Consider the following 15419-nt stretch of genomic DNA (forward strand, 5'->3'; position numbering starts at 1 on the left):
TTCTTAGTCTCATGTGAAATCATAACTATCATCATGAGTAAATACCGAGAGAGAGGAAATACAAGGAAGTAACAGCTTCCAAACCTATTAGTATATAAAATGATGTACACTAGGGGTTAGGAACCCCTACTATGTGCTTTTCTAATAACCTAAATAGCAACTCAGAGGAGATGGGGCATATAAATTAACTCTTCTCCCCTTGGTCCCTTACTGATCTAGTTATGCCAGGTAATTAAATTCAGCATTAATAGAATAGGCCTTGGGTGGTATGCCTAACTCATTTCCCATCTCCTAGTCTTGTAGGATCCATTTAAATTAGTAGCCCTACATTTAAATTTTGGGAGTCATGATTGATTTGTCCATTTCCTTAAGTCCTGCTAACTATTCAAAACATTTCTCACCTGGATATTTCTCCAGTCATTTTTTTTGTTCATTCCTAGTTCTGTTATGCTGCTCATATTTTGCCTGAAAACTGCAGCAACATACCATTTATCAAATAACACTTAATCACTGATGCCTTCACTGAATGTTCTCTGGGGTGAATTAGAAACCCCTGTTCTGTGGTTTTCTAGTAACATGTAGTAATTGATATCATTGCATCAAGTACATATTAATGTAATTTTATTTTAGTTTTATGCCTATTTTTCTAGAATAGGAGCAATTTGATACATTATCTTTTTTCAATGTGGAAGAGGTGGAGGGATATTGAGTCCCTTCAAAATATGACAGAGAACATTAATCCTGTTTCATTTCTTTTTTTTTATTTAAAAATATCATTGCTAATTACCTAAAAAAGGGAAATTTAGGAAACTTATCTAAGTTATCAGTTGATTTTTTGTGCATTTGGCATTGTTTGTAGGGTTAATAATTTGCTTCACGACCTTCAGCCTTTTATAAATGATGGCAAAATCCTGTTATTCCTCTCATTCTGTGCTTTTGTAACATGTTCAAAGTAATGTTTACTCCTCTGGATGATGAGATCTGTAATAAACCTAACAGCAATTCTTTTAGAGCCTTATCTATCTTCAAATTTCAGAATTTGGGTGCAAGGTGAGACATTTCCTTTGACTGGAACATTTTTCTGCAAGAATCTTGTTGTCACAATTTTGCTCTGCTCCAATACAGCATCTTCAGAAAGACATTCTCAGACTGTAATTGCAAAATAGTTGCCACTTTCTATAAATCACTCTGTGCCCTGCCCTTCCACCTTCTGTAAATGCCTGCCATTTTACCTCCTGTAAATCATTGTGTCTTCTTATGCTGTTTTATTTTACTCAACATACTAACAATTAACTGATATCACTTAATTTTATATTTGTTTATTTTTTATTGCCTTTATCACTCCTAAAATATAAACTCTTGAAGTCATAGACTTCGTCTTATACACTCTTTTATTGCCAGAGTGTAGAATACAACTTGGAATAAAGTAGGCCTACCATATATATTTTTAAAATAAAGAACTGGTACATAAAATCATATTACTTTCCTGTCCCCTTCTATGTTGTTCATGAATATGTATTGTTTAGCCATTAAAGTTATTCACCTCCCCCCACAATTTTAACTATATTATTGGCTTCATTCTTTTCCCATTTAGAAAAAATATAATACAAACAATCATTTTGCCTTTTCCCCTTCCATTTTGCTTTCCTTGCTATTATTTGAAACTTTAAGCACCTTTGGTGGTTTACTTCTTCCGTAGTTCATTAACTAAGTATTCTGCCTTTACTAATTTATCTTATTTTTGATATATGTAATTTTGATATGTCATATTAAATTATTTATTTTCTTGTTTTATTTCTTAGGATTTCAGATGATGTGAAATAATATTACTTTTTTAGGTCTAAGAATGTCATGATACATAATATTCTAATACAATATTACATTTGCATTAAGAGAACTGTGCACTCCTAGGCTCATCTCTTAAGATTAGCCTTAAGGGAAAAAAGTTAAAAAGAATACTAACTTCCTATCTCAAATTATACTTTCTAAGAATGACAACTAAAAATAGTGGCTGTGAATGACACCAACAATTTATTCATCTCTATACAAATGGAAACTGTGCAGTGACAAGAATTGAGCAGGCTACTTTCAAGTTCTTAGATAGCCACAATAAAGACAATGAACTGGAAAACGGTAGTTACAAACATAACACAGTTTATACGGCATGGACATTTTATATCAACCCTGGAGGTTAGCTATGCCCCGGGACACTCAGAATAAATAATTCATTTTCCATGCAACATGATTCTGACCAATGACCTATGAGTAGAAGTGCCTTGTGGAATATCCAGGAAGTGTCTTAAAGGAGAAATATGTTACTACCATGTTTTTTCTTACTTCAGGCATTTACTTGAATAGCTGCCTTGGAAAATGTTGTAGAAACTGTATATTGTGATCAACAGATCAGCAAAGGAGAAAGAGCTGGCATCCCTGATAATATGGGGCTTCAGACCAGTGTTAGACTGCTTACAATTAATTCGGAATGTTATAAACTTTTCTGTTGTTTAAGCCACACTTATTTTGGATTTTCTGTTAATTACAGATTAATTTATCTTCCAAAGCAGAAGTCAGTTGGCAGAGTTGAAGTTGTGTTTCAGGTTAGTTATACTGATGAACAATGTGTCAGTGAAGGAATAAAATAAATGGGAAATAATGAGTATCATAAGAATCTCTTGTCTCAAAAATTAGGCTAAGACATTTTGTTGAGGTATACATTAGGAGCTTTCTCATTCTATGTACTCAAACCTTTTCCCGATTGCACGGTTAGAGAAGGCTTTGCATTAGACAACTTAGCATTGCACAGAGATGAAAATGGAAGGGGAGGAAGAATGTAAAAGAAAGTCAAAGTTATTGTAATTTCCCCTTCTTGTTTAGAAATTTACACCATTCTTCATCTGAGTGAATTTTAAATATTTCTTAAGCAATATTACTTTGAACAAAGGAGATGATCTAAGTTTTGTGGAGCCCGAAGCCTAAAACATGTTTTTATCCTCTTTAAGATAAAACAAAGATAAAATTATAAATACAACATTGGGTGTTAAAGGATTTTTTGAAGAGAAAAAAAATGCCACAAACATACAAATATTTAACAACTATAAAGCTTATAAAGGTCACCTTTATCATCTTAGTAGAAGAGAATGATCATAATCGATTACAGCTGATTATAAACTAGCTTTTAATTTTAAAATTTAAATATTTATTTCAACTTATATTTTTATTGAATCATGAGATACTTATGGTGGTCCTTATTTTGAGGTGTATTCTGAGTTGTATAGTCTCTTTATGAATGCATTTTTTATCAAACTGCCATTTAAAAATTTTAAAAATATGTTCTTATTTCATTACTGTTTATTAAACAGATTGTCAAAAATCCAAGAGCTTATTTATTACTTCTTTCTGAAATTTATATCTCCTTAATTAATTACCTCGCATGGTATCATATGAAAAACAAATTTTACAAATACTCTATGTTATCTTTCATCTTTATCACTTTTATGTCACATTCCATTAATATTTATCTAAATTTTTGTTATTTAATAAATTTTAAAATAACAAGAGAAAGCAACCTACAATAATAACGTGACTAAAATATTTAAATTTTTTTTTAAAGTGACTGAGTTCATAAAGTTAAGCTAGAGTCATTAAGGCCTTCACAGAATCATCTATTTTGGTAAGATAATCTAAAAACACAATAATATGTGACGTATGAAACCTATAATATAGTTATAAACTCATTCTCACTTTTTAGAATCTGAGTTCAAAAGATTATCCATATATTAAAGTTTAGAATAATTTATTTTATTTTATATTTATATTGGTTAAAAGAAATAGTAGTCATTTTATTAAACTACTTAAATATTAAATATTTTCTTAATTTTACAAATAAGTAACTGTGACAAAAATATAATAACAGTCAGGTCAAAAATAGCACTGCAGCATTGAGACGAATATTTAACCAGTGAGTAAATTTTAAGTATAAATTCCATAAGAACATAACAAAAACATTGTTCATTTACCATTAAAAAAAGCATTTCCCTCACCAAATCTTAAATTATGGTCTCACTTCAAAATCTAATAATGAAGTGCATTATAAAAACACTAGGTCCTCCGTGGTTCTCTTTATAAACACCTAGATAAACATTAAAAGATTGATTCTAATCTGAACAGGGAAGTGTTACTGTGAAATGAAACTGAACATGTTGATAATTTCATTAAATTCTAATAATATAATTAACTTAAATTCGGAAAATTCAAAAGGCTGGTTATCCCAGGAGAATTTCTTCTTCTTTTTTTTTAAATCCGACCTTTCACCTCTGTTTTACCATTTTGAATCCAAACCAGATTAAAAGTGACCGAAAATTGTTAACACATGATGTTGCTTGATGTTTTATAGGAAATTGGTTGGTGGTCTCAATTCCACGGACAGGTATTCACATCATAAAAAAGACCATTAGGGTTTGTAGCAATTTATCTCCTTACATTTAAGCTTAAATGAAACAAAAACATTATTTCAAAACAACAACAACAACAAATTTTCTCAAGGACAAAAATTGTTCAGATGCTGAAAAAAATATATTTCAAAATAAAACTCTTGAAATATATGTAAATGTAAATAAATGTAAATTATGTCTAAATCACTATAGAAACTCTAAGATTAATAGTGTAATTTCTTTGATAAATAATCTATTCATTTCAAAGAAAGTAAAATATTTTGAATTTTTGTGATAATTCTGTTGTGTGTGTGTACATGTGTATAGATTCCCCAAGAAATGTATTTAAATTTTCTCAAGTTAACCACCAAAGAATTAAACATAATATCATCTCATACATCCCTAAATCCAAGTACAAGTTCTACACAAATTAAGCTTGAAAGAGTTATTTTATAGTATATATCCACTTGATAAAGAAGTTTTACATTTAGTAAACTTTGTTTCTATAAATGAATGTAGTCCTGAAATTCAAGTATAAAATATACTTGAATGAGAATTTAATTTAAGCCAATTCAATTAAACTAAAACAAGAGAATTGGAAAATCTCAGATTGGAAACATCCTTTGCTGCTTCCTCATGCAACCTCGCTTCTTTCCCATCTGATACATGCATTTCTTTCTTTAACTCATAGTCATATTTTCTCGACTAAAATACTTTTAAGGATGGAGAAATTGTGTTTCATAAAACATTAAATTTCATTTTGAAGTTGCTTCAATGAAGATTCTTCAGTGTATTACATTGAAAATATATGCCTCTATCATATCTATCAGGAAGTCATAGTTTTGCCTTCTGTGGTGACATGTAAAACCTATATACCTCTTTTCCTTAAAGCAATGTTTTTCACACTTGCATTTCAAACATAGCTACTTCCTGTGACTACATAGTTGACAATGGAGAGCATCAATATAAACTCTGGCTTGTCACCTTCCCCAACTCTGTGTTCTTATGACCATCACATGCTGACTTCACAATGCTGTGAGAAAGAGGACAATGGTTTTATGAAAAAGAAAGAAATAGTTAAGCACATGTTGCAGAAATACCAGTTTGAAAATACTGTCACAGATTTTTAAGGGGGCAGGCCTTGGGCAAAGAGTTTGTTACAAAACCTCAGCAGTTGGGCTTGGGGGTGGATATAAGTAATGCACAAATTACATGACTAGTTGGGTTTTGCAGGATCACGGAGGGATAGGAAATTAAACTCACTCAAAGATATATGGTTTATCATGCTGGGATGATGTAGCACAATCAGCCACAGGAGGGAGGACATGTGGCCCATTTTCATGGAGACAGCTCTTCTTTTCAGACTTCTAATAATCAGGGGAGAAGTAGAGCCTGTTTTCAAGATGAAACAGAAAGTGGGGAGGTGTCAGAGAGTTGAATTGCAATTTAATACATTCGAAACCTTTAGCAGTTGGAATAGATTCTAGGGTGAAATTCCATCTGAAATTTAATATACTGTGATGAAAACATGAAGTTAGCAAAAATAAATAAAAACTCAATACACTACCCATAGAACAACAATGAGTTCAGCAATTTTAGGTTAATTTGCAAAATGGTTTTACTGTAAAACATTTGAGTTGTGGCCATGAATTTCTAATGTGCTAATTAGAATGAGAACTTTTAAAATGCCATGGAGTCTTATTGAGGTTTTCTAAGAAATTCAGTGGGTTTTCAGAGATCATATTTGGAATCTTAGAAATAATGATAAGAACTTATAAACACAAATAAGGGAACAACAGACACTGGGATCTACTTGAGGGGGGAGGATGGGAGGAGGGAAAAGAGCAGAAAAGATAACTATTGGGTACTGAGCTTAATACCTGGGTGATGTAATAATATGTGCAACAGCCCCCATGACATGTGTTTATGTATGTAACAAACCTTCATATGTAAACTTTCACATGTACCCCCAAACCTAAAATAAAAATTTTAAAACATATATGAAAAAAAGAAATAATGTGACAAACTTAAAAATTCAGGCACAGGAAGGTTGGGATTTTTCCACAAATACATAACTAGTAAGTAGAAAAGCTAGAAATCAAATCCAGAAAGGTGAGGTGGATCAGATCTGAAACATTTTATACCCATGGTTTTATGCCGGTCAGTCACAGATGCTCAAGGTTTTCACATAAAGCCTCATGGCCTCATGTCTGTCAGAAGGTTCTCACCCTGCTTTCCTTTGTAATAAATACCCTTAAAAAAGATCAAAGCATTTTTGGTACCAAACAACGTAATGTAATTGATGGTTTTCCTTATTGAACAAAAAGCCTATATCCACAAGGTCAAAGTTCTGCTCTTTAAGAAAGGCTAACACTTGGGACATATGTATCTGTACTGAGTGGGTCAGTTTATGAGCAAGTTACACACAACAGTAAACACAATTCTATTGAAAAACATTTTTTTTTTTCAGTAAGATGTAGGATTCATCCTACTGAAATCACTTGCATAAAACATCAACATATCGGGCAATTTACAGGTTATTTAAATTAATACAGGAGCCAGCAGCTATCTCTCATGAATGAAGTAAGTTTGGTAGGGGTAAGAGGGAGAGGTGGGGAATCTGGCAAACTAACCATACCATATTAGAATCAATTTCAGTCGTGTGGAAATGGAAATATTATGTTTCCAGACCTTTCTTTTTTTTTTTTTTTTTTTTCAACATTAGTTGGAGATTCAGAATTTAGTTTTGTTTTTGTTTTGCATGAAGGGAGGTGGGTCGAAATATACTGCCTTTAAATTTTGTTGATAAATAAACCTTAAAAACATTTTATCAGCCCAACAGACTACATTAAACTTCATTTCATCTGGGGTCTTTCAACTTTCAATCTCCATTACAGTAGTATCAAATATTTTTATCAACTGTTTTTGAGATGGAAAATAATGACAGTGAGAGAAAACTTACAATTTTTTTCTAAATAACTTAAATTTCATGGAAGATTGTTGAAAATCAATAAGAATCTACAATAAAGAGTTTCAGTGCAAAGCAAACTTAATTAGCAATGCTGTATATATATACCCAATATGTTTTAAACTAATGAAATTGAAAAATAGTGTTTGTAAATGCTTTATTTCTTCCCCTTTGATTAAAATACAGGAGCCCACCAATAGTAGCTCTTGTTCATAGCACAGTACCTGGGGAACACATCTTTCAAGATCAAATGCAGGGCCACTTCACATACATCTGGGGACAGAGATCAGAAATCTATGCTTCCACACTTGTGATTAACTGCTATGTCTTGGACATTTCTTAGTGGGTTAAGACACAGAGTCAGAAAAATAAAACTAAATTATCTATCAGGAACAGAAGTCAGATTTCCAGTCTATGCTTGAAAACACAATGATCTGTGTTATGTGGTAAAACAGATGCAGCAAAATGAAAGTGAGACAAAACCATGGTAGCTTGTGTCAGACTGTACAATGCAGATGAGACACAGTGGAGGTCAGAGGGAGGAGGAGGAGAAGAAATATTGGGCTCAGTCTCCGAGACTGAAAGAATTTATAGGCAGATCATCAAAAGACGAAGAGTATCTGGAAGGCTTGAATACCTGGCAAGATACAGTGGTGAATCCCCCACCAAGTCTGGTTCACATTAAGATGTGTGTTTCAGCTCACATACTTCCATCCCTGGCCTAACAGGACAAGCTGTGTCTATGATAGAGGTTAACACATGGCAATATTTTTATGCCTTCTCTTAATACTAAGTTGTAAGAAACAGACAACAACTACAAATCTACAAATAGAAATCTAGTTCAGAGGCCAGGGACTGCTTTCTGTCTCTTCACTCTTACTTTTCAGTCCACTATATCATCAGTAAATTTGGTCTTTAAAAACCTTTTAAAAAACAATATATCTCCTTTGTAGTAATCATGTTGAAAAAAGATATGGTGAGAGTCCAGTCTTGAACTGTTTTGTGTGTCTCGTTTATTACTATTTTGAGTAAAAATCTTACTTAAAGAACAATCTGGCAAAAATTCTAAATATGATGGCAAAGATAGTTTCATCATTTTTGAAGACATTTAGTGAGCATGTATTATGTGTCATAGGATTCTGAGATGAAGAAGCTACACGTGGTCCCAGGCTTCTTCGATTTCGAGATAATGAGAGACAGACCTGAGGATAAGTGATCATAACAGTGTGAAAAGCACTATTAATGTACATATGAAACAAGTGCTATGGGGGTTCTGAAGAGCAAGCTAATAATTACCCAGCAATTATAGAAAAAAATTTATACTTCAGGATTATATAAAATAACAATCCTTCAAAATTATATTACAAATTTCTCTCTACTCTGCCCATCATTCGTTATTTGCCTGATTCATTATTTGATATTAACTATACTGAATTTTGCTAAAAATACCATAACAAAATATCACAAACTGGGTGGCTTAAACAACTGAAATGGAATTGTCTCACAGTTCTTGAGACCAAAAGTCTGAGATCAAGGTTTTGACAGGGCTGTATTCCCTGTAAGGATATGGGAAGATCAGTTCCAACCCTTTTTCCTAGCTCCTGGTTTTTCATTGGCTTGTGACATTTTAATGCCAATATTCACATAGAATTCTCCCCGTGTGTGTATTTCTCTGTCCAAATATTTCCTTTTTATAAGGATACCCGTCATATAGTTTTGGGGCCTACTCCACTGTAGTATAACCTAAATTTAACTAGTTACATCTGCAATGACCCTATTTCCAAATAAGGCCACATTTCAAGGTATTTTTGGGGTTAGGACTTCAATATGTGAATCTGGGAGAGAGACAATCCATCCATAACATTTGTCTGAAGCCTGGTTATCTTGTGAAAGGCCTGAGTTCCCTCCAAGGATAGGATACTCTGAATCTGAATTTAAATGCAAATGTTAACAAATGGGTACAGAGCCAGGTGTCCTTTCTGTAAACTTTGGACATTTGGGAAAAATTGACAATGAGGTCTGCAAGTTATCTGGCAATCTGAATAATCCATATAAGAGAAACAGATGATTATAAAATAGTCTAAGATCTAAGTTCAGAACAAATGTCCCTAGTAACGGCAAAGTATATACTGGCTTTATGATTTTTTACAAAGTCACTTTAAGATTTTGCTGAAATATTTGTATGTTTTTCAGTTAATCCAGGAATTTGGCAATTCTTTCATGGTTTCTTACAAAAGAGAATCTGTGGTAATATAAAATTATTTGATTAGATTTATTCAATCTGGAAGGAGTAAAAATAGGTTCACCACTGCTTAGTTTGGTTTGTCTGACACTAGGCATTACATTGAAATGGTTAGAAAAGTGAGAGAGACACATTGTTTTATTTATACAAAGAAGGATAAACTATGGTTACTATACATAAGTGTTGGTGGAGTACCAAAGGGTGATTGACATATGTTAATAAGAAACCTATGTTTCATTGCGATTGTTTATCATATTAAAATACAAGACATAAGCTTTGCATTACAGCAAAGGCATGTTATATAGAGCATGGGACAGCAGTGGCAGGTCTGGTAGATGGGGAAACTTGTTCTGGCTATTTGGGCATGAGTGGCACATTTCAAAAGGTGGCATAAAAATAACAAGATTTTTACATTGTTAGTTTAAGTCATGAAACTTGTATCACTGTGGGATGAATACATTTTTTAAAAGTACACCATTTAGGAAATTAGAGAGTTGTTATAGCTTCTGTCACTTTTGACACATTGGTCTGAAGGTGAAAGATGATAAATTTTAAAAATTAGCAGTAGTGATGACACAATCACATTTGACATTTTTGTAGAAATCTTTACATCAAAGGGACATATGTGGATACTCAAATTTTGATAAGTTTAAGAAAAACAACAAAGAGATTAGTTAGAAAGGTCCAAAAGCAAAAATGTAGGAAACTTAAATACATAGAAATAGCATATACCCTGACTAAGGATACATTATCAGAGACTTGTGAACACCGACAAAAGTAAATATGAGGCTAAATATTTGAGTTTGGAAAAGATGGAGGAGATGTGATTGGAGACCACAATACTGATCTTTAGGGATAATGTTAAAAAAAAAATCAAAAGTCATTCCCAAGTGCATAATAAAAGAATTCCCTTCAGACAGGTGACAAGTATATCAGCAAAATCCACTGAAGATTATATTGACCTATTAGACCATGTTGGGAATGAAACATTCCAAAGAGATAGTAAAAAATACAAAGAGACTGAATGGATGCTTTGTGCCTAGCTTGCTTTCCAGGATGATGAAGAAGTATCTACTCTGGAATTACTTTGTACAAAGAAAGAAGGTGGAGAACTGTCAGAGAAATCAAAACAAAGACCTGATTGAAAAAATATGAGAAATTAAGTGGCCATAAATCACCATGTTCAAATGGTCTTCATCTAAAACTTCTGAAAGAGTTAAAGAACAATGTAGCTAAGCTACCACCAAAAATGTATCAACACCTTCCATCAAAGAGGAGGGTGATGAATGCCCATCTATCTTTAAGAATAGTTCAGTGTTACTTGTAAGGTTAGATTTTAATAAAAAACATGGTGTTGTCTAGAATTTTTCATCTTTAAAAAATAGTGTATTTTTCCCCTTGTGGAAACTGTGTACTTTCACAATTAGTTGTTTCTGGAAAAGTTTCTCCACACATAGCCTTTGTTTCTTGTTTTGTTTGTTTTGTTGTTTTTTTTGTTTTAATTTCTAAGTGTTTCTACATGAGTTTACTACCCTGAACATTACTGAACACTGCTTATTAGACACACACTGATGGGTAACCAAGGAGAGGATTGTAACCCAGCCTACAACAACTCATAGCAGCATTTGTTGGTTGTCAACTTGGTCTAATTGATAAGCAATAGCTTTATTGTTACAACATGTGGTGGCACTTTAGATACTAAGAACCATGCTGAGAAGAGCACAACAAAACCTGCCTGGTAAACTTGGTTTTCCAAAGCAATGAATGCAACTATTTTGCCTGAGAATTTTCGCGTATCTTGAGAGGGTGGCTGTTTTCAAGTTAGAGCAATTCTATGGTACCCAAACTAACACAAATTAATAAATGGCCTATTAGCTTGTTAGAGTTTCAGGTGATAAATTCAGTGCTGCCCATGAAACACCAGGCATTGATTGCACAAGCTCTCTGTTGAACTCTTAGCAGGTGAGCACAAGCCAGGCCTTCCCATTTGCATTACCGGTGAACCTCAAATGTGACCTCTCCAAAGGAAGGAGGAGAATTCATTTGCCATGTTTACTTTATATTGAAAATCTTTTTAGATGGAGACTCCTAACTGAGCCGAATGTTCTTAGTTAAGAGTGTGAGGTGTGCTGCATGATTGGTGTTTTTTACAGTCTCATGAACAATTATTTCTTTTGTGTCTTTCAGCCATCACCATTCCTAAAGAATAAGTTAATGTGAAATACCTGTGAAGTCAAATGTGTTTCATGATCCATTTTCATAAAGGGTGTGATATTTAAAAACCAGCTCATTATTTTTTTTTCTTTTTTTTTTTCTTTTTTTTTTTGCTAAAAGATAAGAAGGGAGCTTATTCAAGGAACATTTCTCTTCTGCCTCATTCTCAGGATTACCTGTGTGTTCTATGATGTCAACAAATACACTGCTGCCTTCTCATTGCAATTATTTCATCCAAGCCATTCACATTTTGTGTTTTGTTTTTGTTTATTTTACTGTTTTACTTAATGGGGCAATTGTCCCAAAGCAATTATGGACATCCTTTTTATCCCTTTATCTGGATTATGTCTCACTTTCCAAATTATGGCAGAAAAAAAAAAAAAAAAAAAAAAAAAACCAAAAGCAAATAATTGTGAATGAAGTGGTGCATAATAATGCTTCAGCAGATAATCAGGACATTTGAAGTAGGCACTTCTCTCAATGTTTTTCAATTATTCAATACTTTGAATATCTAACAAAACTATGTACTCACTCCTCAGAACAATGTATGGTTACTTGTAAATATTTTACTATGCAATTTCAGTGGCTTACAAACCTACAAATAACCATCTCCAGACTAGAAACTTTTGCCTGGCTGATACATTGAGTACAATAAACTACTACTACTTTCAAATAATATTATATCTACTATCAAATAATAGACACCTTGGCTGAGCATGGTGGCTCATGTCTATAATCCCAGTGTTTTGGGAAGCTGTGGAAAGAGGATCACTGGGGCCAGGAGTTTGAGCCCAATCTAGGCAACATAGCAAGATCCCATCTCTATAAATAAAAATAAATAAATAAATAAATCAAATAACAGACACCATGAAACCCTCAATCTGTTCAAGGATATTTCGCCTGCAAATATCTTAAGCAGTTTGCCTACTTTTCCATCAAATGGAGGCAGAAGATTCTTTTCATATATGAGATGTAGTGAAACTGTTACTAGATTTAAAATTAGAACTAGATCTAAAATTAGAACTAGATCTAAATACAATTCAAACTGTAATTAAGTTGCTATAACATGTCGTTCTAACAGAGAAACTATTGTCTAATAGTTTCTTTATTGATAAATTAAACAGATTGAATTAGGATTTCTCTAAGTCCAATCCAGGCTATAAATTATATGACCACCTATATTGTACAGGAAAAAGTTCCTACTCTCATTGCTGACTGGATAATAGGAGAAGTCACACATCATTTGAAAACATACAGGAATGGTAAAGTCATATGAATTGGATGACTGTCTATTTAAAAGTAATTTAAAAAGTTGTTATTTAATTTATATTTTCAGAAGTTTATGTTTCTATATGCTGTTGATATTTCATTTTTTTCTATCTTAAGTTCACGAACATTATTCCTAGAACGCATATATCTAAAATGTATTATTTTCAGATAGCTTTGTTTTTTGAAACGTATTGCAGTTTGCATGCTTACTGAAAAAGACAGAAAATACATTTCAAAAACTCAATGAATTTATTAATTTTGTCGTCATGATTTCATAAAAAAAATAAATTGTTTTGTTTTTCTTAATTTGTATCTAGTTAGGGAAGGCAGAATATGCAAAACAGGAAGAGTCAGACACTAGATTTCAATGGCCTGGTTCAAATCCTGACTGATCTCTTTCTTTGACCTTGAGCCTTCACCCCTGTGAATTGGAGCAGCTAATAATAAGGCCTACTTCATGGGATGCTGAGAGACTTAGATGAGATACATATACCTAGGTAAAGTGTTAGACCACCAGAGGTGATCTAAAAAAATGATAACTGTTATTCTAATTAATGTTGTCATTCATTTACAAAGTATTTTTAAATGAGTGTTGTAAGAATAAAACTATATTCATTATGACCGCTTGGCTCTGAGTAATTGAAAACTCCGATATGCATATTTGTGTCTCTCTCCAATTAAAAAACAAAAGCCCAGGATAGCTAATCCATGGGTGGAGATGGGATGCTGGTCCATGGGGTCAGCAGGGACTTGGGCTCCTCTGTTTTTCTCTGTCATCTTCAACTTGCAATTATTACAGCATTGTCCAAAAATACTGTTCGGACTCCAGCCAGCACATCTGTATTCTCACCACCTGTAAGGAGGAAGGGATAGAGAAGGATATGTTACTGTTTTTTAAGGACATTACTCCTGTTTATATCCTATGGACCAGAACTTAATCATTAATTATAGACCAATCTTAGCTGCAAGTTTTATATTAGGCCCTGTACCTAACCAAATACTAAAGTTCCCTTACTGATAAGAAAGATAATGTTTTTATGGGGACAATGAGCAGCCCTGACACAAAAACTAAATAGATCATTTTTTAATGATCAAAATTAACAAAATTCATATAAAATATAATTACTTTATGACTTAGACTTAGTGATATATTAAGCACAGTATTTTCTCCCTCAATGGTTATTAATTCCCCTACTTAATAGCTTTATGAAATTTTATATTATATCTTTCCCATTACTCCCTTGTTTTTTTATGTATAACTGAAATAGTTTATCTCTTCAAAAATTTTTTAATCCTTCACCTTATTTAGATATCCCTTCGATGTAATTCAATACTACCCATTCCATACTCTAATCATAGGCACTTATAACACTATAATTATGAATTACATGCCTATATCCCTTATTCAAATATTCCTTGTGGGCAAGCACTACATCTAACATGTTTTTGTAACCTCAGACTCTAATGTATTTCTGGAACATAGTACATTCAATCATTACTCTCCAAAAAAATAAAAAATAAATCAATAGACTGTATGAGGAAATTTATATGCAGTGGAATGTAGAACACTTTGACAATTATTTGGTGCATGTAAAACTAGAAATCAACTATCATGCATACAACACATACTTGTCTAAGCTCTCTAGTTATATAACAGGTCTTTGAACTATTGCTCTACTCTAATGTAACCAAAGGAATACTCCTCCCGATTTCCCGCATATTGAGGAAGGTGAGAGCTTTGAGCCATGATTACAATTTAAACTGTATTAATAGTAATCCCAAAATTCTGTGACTCCATTCTTTTCACAGAGAGTGGACAATGAATCTCTACATTTTCAACTACTTTCATATTCCAGACAAACTGAAAGTGTTTACTCTGAACTCATTGATAAAGGAATGAAACTGGCACTCTCTGACCTGACTGACAAAATGAAGTATTGTCCCAGAGAGAGGATCCTTGCACATTGTAAAACCGTTAGAAAATAGTTATCTTACTTTTATTTATTTATTTATAGTTCTTATAGTGGTGAGAACACTTAACATGAGATCTACCCTCATAAGAAATTTTTAAGTGTCCAATAACAGTATTGTCAAGTACAGGCACAGTATTTTGCAACAGATCTCTAAAAAACTAACATATTTGCATTCCTGAAACTTATGCCAATGGATTAGCAACTTCCCATGTCACTCTATCACCCCAGACACTGGCAACAATTATGCCATTTTCTGTTACTAATAATTTGACTATTTCAGATAGTGCATATTAGTGGAATCATGAAATATGTGCCTCTCTGTG

General features: G+C 32.8%; 1 long non-coding RNA gene across 1 annotated transcript in view; it reads right to left on the bottom strand.

Annotated features, from left to right (window-relative positions):
* Positions 1-15419, bottom strand: part of LOC106997538 (uncharacterized) — a 52440-nt gene that overhangs the window by 6444 nt on the left and 30577 nt on the right. Inside the window, exon 3 of the long non-coding RNA XR_001443733.3 lies at positions 5694-5822. This is a non-coding gene — a long non-coding RNA (uncharacterized LOC106997538). The remainder of the gene's footprint in view (positions 1-5693; positions 5823-15419) is intronic.

This window comes from Macaca mulatta, chromosome 3, assembly GCF_049350105.2.
Source record: "Macaca mulatta isolate MMU2019108-1 chromosome 3, T2T-MMU8v2.0, whole genome shotgun sequence".
In the NCBI taxonomy this organism is placed as follows: Eukaryota; Metazoa; Chordata; class Mammalia; order Primates; family Cercopithecidae; genus Macaca; species Macaca mulatta.